The sequence below is a fragment of the Amblyomma mixtum genome, chromosome 1, assembly GCF_055824585.1.
Source record: "Amblyomma mixtum isolate Tamu chromosome 1, ASM5582458v1, whole genome shotgun sequence".
Taxonomy (NCBI): Eukaryota; Metazoa; Arthropoda; class Arachnida; order Ixodida; family Ixodidae; genus Amblyomma; species Amblyomma mixtum.
Genome location: NC_143012.1, coordinates 67,423,539 through 67,429,982, shown reverse-complemented (window position 1 = coordinate 67,429,982; position 6,444 = coordinate 67,423,539). Strand labels below are relative to the sequence as shown.

The following is a 6,444-nucleotide window of genomic DNA, read 5'->3' as shown; positions in this document are numbered from 1 at the left end:
AGGTGGTGGAAATTTCCGGAGCCCTCCAGTACGGCGTCTCTCATAGCCTTAGTCGCTTTGGGACGTTAAACCCCATAAACCAACCAACCAGCATTAGTGGAAATGGCTGAGAATGTTTTGGAGCAGACTTTGTAGCAGGGAAATTTTCATTCTGAAGCAGCCATCAGTTACAAACTTCAGAGAAGCTTGACTAATTCATGGGGCGCTCTGGCATGGAAATGACGCTGCTAGTCTCGGCAAGAACGAGTTACAGAGAGCAGGCAACCATGGAGTACAAACTTCCGCGACGTGCTCTGGCTGGCTGTTTTGATTGGTTGCGCCAAGTGCCGTCATTGGGAGAGCGAAATAGGAGTGGGAAGCCCCGCCAAAATCGAGTTGAGGGCAGCGTTTTGTTTGCTTGTATTTTGAAATTTCTTCCCTGAATAACTCCCGTTCCTGTGCATCGATTCCTGTAATTCTTAAGTCAGCATCTGTGTGACATGAAGAATCCACCCGAAGTATAGCCGGTATCCCCTCAAGCAGTGTTTCGCAGCCCCTTTAAGAACCTCTTTTCATGCACAAGCATCGGAAGTACAAGCCAAGAACTGACTAAACAAAAAAAAAACTCCATTATCTCAGTGCGAAGTAATGGAGCCACCTTTCTTGCAGCTGAAGTCCGGAGTGGGGCAGGAGAAAAAATTTAAGCAGCCGGGTAACCCTGAAATGTTCCACAGTGTTACTTCTTGGTTTCATGAAACATTTATATATTTCTTGTCGTTTTTCTAGCATTTATGCAACACGGCAGATATTGGAATAACCGTCCCCTAAACCTAAATAGCATAAATGGAACTTTCTTTAAAATGGTACAGTAGTAACCTGCAGAGCATTCATCCCTGCCATTTGTGAAGGTGCACAATTTCGAGGAGTTTAGACATGAAACTTTTGCTTGCGTTTACCTCTTTGAAATGATGCTTTGGAGATTAGCGTGCATTGGCCACCCCATGGTAATCCCCTATGACCGCTAAATAATTGCTGATATAGTTTGATACAGCTTAAAGGTGCAGTGAAGAGGAATCTGAACTCGTCTTTTTTGCCGCGGGAACTCAATCTGCACGTTCCGAGCATTCTTAAAAGCCTCGATTTATTGCCCTGTGTGGCCGATTTCCCTAATTAAATCGAATTAACGTCCGGCTCCCGCCTTTTTTTTTTTTTAATTCGTCCCGTGCGGTGGGCAGAATCGACCAACGCTTGGAGTGCCTTTCACCGAGTCCCGTGGCGGCTTGCCGCTCTACCATCGGCGGAGTAGTCCGCAGTGGCAAATAGTCTGCATGTATTTTTATTTCTGCGGGCTTATTTTGCGGCCATATCATCTGCGAACGAAACTATTCACGGAAACCTAAAAGACAAAATAAAGCAAAGCAAAGCCTCCATGGAGCTGGCTGAAAGGCATGCGTTGGTCGACTCTGCCCACCGTACGGGGAGAATTCAAATAATAAAGGCGGGAGCCGGACGTTAATTCGATTTAATTATGGAAATCGGCCACACAGGGCAATAAGTCGGAGTTTCTAAGAATGCTCGGAACGTGTAGGTCGAGTTCCCGCGGCAAAAAGACTAGTTCAGCTTCCTCTTCACTGCACCTTTAAGTCTGCAGTGATGCTCCGCCCACATTCAGCTCCGTGCACAGAATTCCTCCACAATGAAAAAGTATTCCACGCTTAACCGTTTCTTGTTACCTGAACAAGAAGCTTATCACAGGAAAAAAATTATGAAAGCTCTAGAATTTTGATATGTGGATTGTTTGATATAGCCAAACATTAAAAAGCTGGTTTCATTCACTGTTGCGATTGGCCAGCGGAGTAATACAGGAAGCCGCGACCCAGTGTTAGTAAGTGCTATTCTTTTTTTTGAAGTTGTGCTATAGTGTGGATTTCATCAAGCGACTAATGGCGGCGATGTGTAAGTGTTTGAAATTATACTACTCTGTGCCTGAAGTCCGTATTAAGTACAAAATTCTTGGGTACGCGTGTAATCGTGCACCTGTGCTAGGTGAAAACCTAATTTTTCCTGCCATTCTTCAATCACTGCCTCAGCTCAACCGGCGCGTTATGCGACGTGCTGAGGTCATGGGCTGGGATCTTTCTGGTGGCATGTGATTTTCTTCTATAGCTACCTTTTGTTGAACTATCTTTGACTAAAAAAAAAACTGTACTGAGATCTGAATGATAACGATACAGTAAAGAAACCCCACTCTTGCGCCACCCTGATAAAAATCGGGAATACTGCGCTAAGCTGCTCCAAACTCGCCGCTTTCGGATTTAGCGGCGCCGGCTATCCAGGCGGACATAACCGTAGTTCTCGCGGCAGTTTCAAAACGTCAAGGTCTATTGAAGCCCACTTAAGTAACGGATGACGAGTGACAGCAGTCATGTTCTCTTACGTCTCAAAGTTTGCCGTAAATGGAGTAATAAAGACGGACGTCACAACGTAGGGCTTCCATGGGGTACATCTTATGCCATATATGCTAGAACCACCTGACAAGCGTGCCTTTTTTGTTGGGTTCATCGACCAGAGCACTCCTGTAGGTTTGCGCCAGTCCCGGAGAACTTCTGTAGCGAAAGCTACACTAGGATAGCTAACACACATTTAGCCGTGAGCCTACGAATGACCTTAAGATAAGTAATGGTTGCACATATCTGCCTTACCATCTGGGGTCCTCCTTGGTGCTGCACCACCTCACTTAATCGCGCTGGGTCACGTGATTCGATTTGCAGTTGTGATGTCGAGGCATGGAGTATATATACCGGAACTGTGCGCTTTGCTTTCGCTACGTGAAAACTCGGTTCAGCAGAGTTGAACCACTTGTCTTTTTTTTTTTTTCACTAGCGTGTAACTGTCCACTGGTGCCGGTTCCCTTTCAAAAGCAGAGAACTTTGATTTTGCATCACGTTTGCCTCGCAGGCGGCGTCGTGTTGCGGATGCAACGCTGGATTCTAAACTTCCGAGAACATGACGACTTGGGCGGTATAATATAACGATTCTGTAGCCGATTTCTGCTGTTTTTTTTAATTCCCCGTACTTCGCGATTGATGACGCAGACGGTGACCATATTCTCTGCGGATGCAAGGGAAATCTTGCCCCCCCCCCCCCCCCCCCCCCCAGGAAGCTCCTGCCATAGCCCTGACAGCTGGGATAAAATTATATCCAATGAAAACAAAGAATTACAAGCGAACATTGCAAATTGGATCCTCGAGGTCGCCCCTTCATGGAGGCCGCCTGGGTCGTCAGTAGATTAACGACGACCAAACATTCCTAATAAAGTTTATTCCTCCTCCTCCTCTTCGTTATTGGCTCAAGCATAAGGCGTGGCGTCGCTTCAGCCAATGGCAAAGAACGGAGAATTAAAAAACAATCGATTTGGCAAGGAATCAATTTGAACTGATCGACCTAGGATGTAGCGGCGGTAAGAACTGCGTGCCGCCGGCGCATTCAGTCTGGTTGCGAGATTATCAGATTCTAGTCTGTAGGATAACGTTCTAAAAATAGTTTCAGCATGCGTGATCCGCCTATCGCTACCAAAGACCGCTTCCGCAAAGTGCTGTCTGCGCATGCGTCGATGGACCCTACGGCGCGTACCTGCCACGGCGCGTACCTGCCACGGCGCAGAAGTTTCCTTGCGCTGTCCTTTTCGACGGCGCAACCAAAGCTAGCAAAAAAAAAAAACCTACGCTCTGCCGAAACCCGGGATCGAACCAGGGACCTTTAGATCTTCAGTCTAACGCTCTCCCAACTGAGCTATTTCGGCGCGATGGCAGCGCTGAGCCGTACTGCAAACGAAGAATTGAGGCAGTCGTGAAAAGGGGCAATGGTGAAAAGCTATTGAGAATGCTTAGGCAGCTCTCGCTGATTTTCGCCATGTACGCAACAAGCCTCAAACGTAATTTGAGAGCGCGGCTCTTGGGCGCCTTTCCTGCGTTCTCCGTCTGAGTCGTCGGCATTGCCGGCGTAACATTTCGCAAAGGCGAAACGCCACCTACCACGGTGAGTGCGGAGGGATGGACAACTGGAAGGTTACCCGGCACTGGAAAACCCCGGAAAGTGGCTAGGAGCGTAGCAGGCTACTAGTGTTCCTACAGGAACACTACAGGCTACCTTCCAGCCGTGGCAGGTGGCCTGAAAACAAGTGAAGGACTGCGCTGAAATTTCTCATTACCGACTATCGTAATCATCTGTCAATTTTTATTTTTACGGAATGGTTTATGGGGTTTAACGTCCCAGAGCGACTCAGGCTATGAGGGACGCCGTAGTGAAGAACTCCGAAAATTTCGACCACCTGGGGTTCTGCACTGACATCGCACAGCACACGGGCCTCTAGCATTTCGCCTCCATAGGAATGCGAAATGCGCCCTATATGGTAGTAAAAAGTGAGTAAGTTTTCCTCTAGCGCACACCCTTGTATAAAAGGGTGTGCGCTAGAGGACAGCTTTACACCCTTTTTGCTCCTTTCAGTTTATAGTGTCCTCATGATGCACTAGCTGCTTAGCCAAGAGAGTAATTTAAACGCGTATATAGTGCAGGTTCACCTAAGATTTAAAATATAGACTCTGAGTTAGACGAGCGCTTTCTGCCTCATAGCATTGTCAGTGTTGTAGTACACCAGGATACGATGTGCTAACTAGCAGGCTAGTTCAGTAATATTGAATAAACGTTTTAACTATTACTCTAAGGCTCCTTCATTATTGAGAGGCGTGTAGCCCAGGGTAAGCATTATCCTTATCAGTTTTTAGAATTTCAAAAAAGCGGTTACCCTCGGCACTGTGGCGCAACAAATTTCGGCTACATCGCGCCATGCGCTTTCGAGAAGCTTGCAGGCAAAGCAACCTCTCCAGTGCGCGTAAGAAGTCGAAATAGCCAAAATGTGTTGGGCCACAGCGCTGAGGATAACCGCTTTTTCAAAATTCTGAAAATTGATATGCATACTACTTAGTGTGGGCTACACACCTCTCAATAAGTAAGGAGGCTGACAGTAGTAGTTAAAAAATTAATTGTTCAATATTATTTAACCAGCCTGCTAGTTAGCACGTCTCAGCTGTATGTATTCCGATGTACTACACCGCTTACAATGGTATGTCGAAAAGAGCGCTCGTCTAATTCAAAAACACGATGTATAGGTCCTTGGTTTATATACCTCTCACTGCAGGCACACCGTAGTTTGTTGAACCATACACGTGGAGATAAGAGGTCACGCTTGTGTAATGCACATCTAGGATAGCTAACAATTTCTCCACAAAGCTAAAGAGCATTGAAATAACCAGTCGTGCTTGTAAGCCCTCTCGTTCTATCGACAAAGCCTTTTTATCCAGGTGTTCACGGCCGGTCCGAAACTGAAGGAATATCGTCCTTTTATCTTTAGAGCCTGCACATATGTTAATAGTGTAAATAGAACACTTGGATATAGTACCTCTCTCCTCCCTTTCCTTTCTGGCTGTCCCCTCAGCTCTTTCGTTTCATTTCTCCAGTCTGCCTGATATCCCTTTATTTCCACTGCCCTAGCTCAGGCGCTTCCCGTAGCGATAGCAGATGCCGGAACTAGCAAATATCTTTCTTTCTTTTATAATTATCTTTAAATAAACTACTACTACTACTACTACTACTACTACTACTACTACTACTACTACTACTACTACTACTACTACTACTACTACTACTGCCACTACTACTACTACTACTTATATTGGTTCGATCCCTGCCGCGGCGGTCGAATTTCGATGAAGGCGAAATTCTAGAGGCCCGCGTTCTGTGCGATGTCAGTGCACGTTAAAGATCCCCCAGGTGGTCGAAATTTCCCGAGCCCTTCACTACGGCGTCCCTCATAGCCTGAGTCGCTTTGAGACGTTAAACCCTAATAAACTAACCAATAAACCACAATTTCGATGAAGGCGAAATTATAGAGGCCCGTGTGCTGTGCGATGTCAGTGCACGTTAAAGATCCCCCAGGTGGTCGAAATTTCCTGAGCCCTTCACTACGGCGTCCCTCATAGCCTGAGTCGCTTTGAGACGTTAAACCCTAATAAACTAACCAATAAACCAAACTACTACTTGTAGAGCCACACAGCGCATGCGCGCAATACAAGACCACAGAACGGGGCCTAGGAGACAACCTGAGGATCTGCAACTGTTACTTGGCGCCGTTATCAGCGCCCAACCCAAGGGGTCTCGTTTCATGGAAATCGTGAGGAGCTACCGCGCCGCGTTCCCCGTAGTGAGTACTAAAGCACGTCGCCTGAAGCGCGATTGCGTCCAGCCTTGGCCCCCACTGCGCCGCAATCTTCTTCCCCGATTCCTTATCCTTATCGCGTTCTCGTAGCCCCGATCAGACAGCGTGGCATGACTTGCACAATGCGCCCGAGACAGCGCATCGACGCCAAGGTCGGACGCCGCGGGCTGCGCATTATCTCACTCGGTTCC

At 47.1% G+C, this 6,444-nt stretch overlaps 1 non-coding gene across 1 annotated transcript; it reads right to left on the bottom strand.

Moving 5' to 3' along the window:
- Nucleotides 1-3,708: 3,708 nt before the first annotated feature.
- Nucleotides 3,709-3,781, bottom strand: TRNAF-GAA (transfer RNA phenylalanine (anticodon GAA)). The gene has a single exon. It is a non-coding gene; the product is annotated as a tRNA-Phe (tRNA).
- Nucleotides 3,782-6,444: the final 2,663 nt, after the last annotated feature.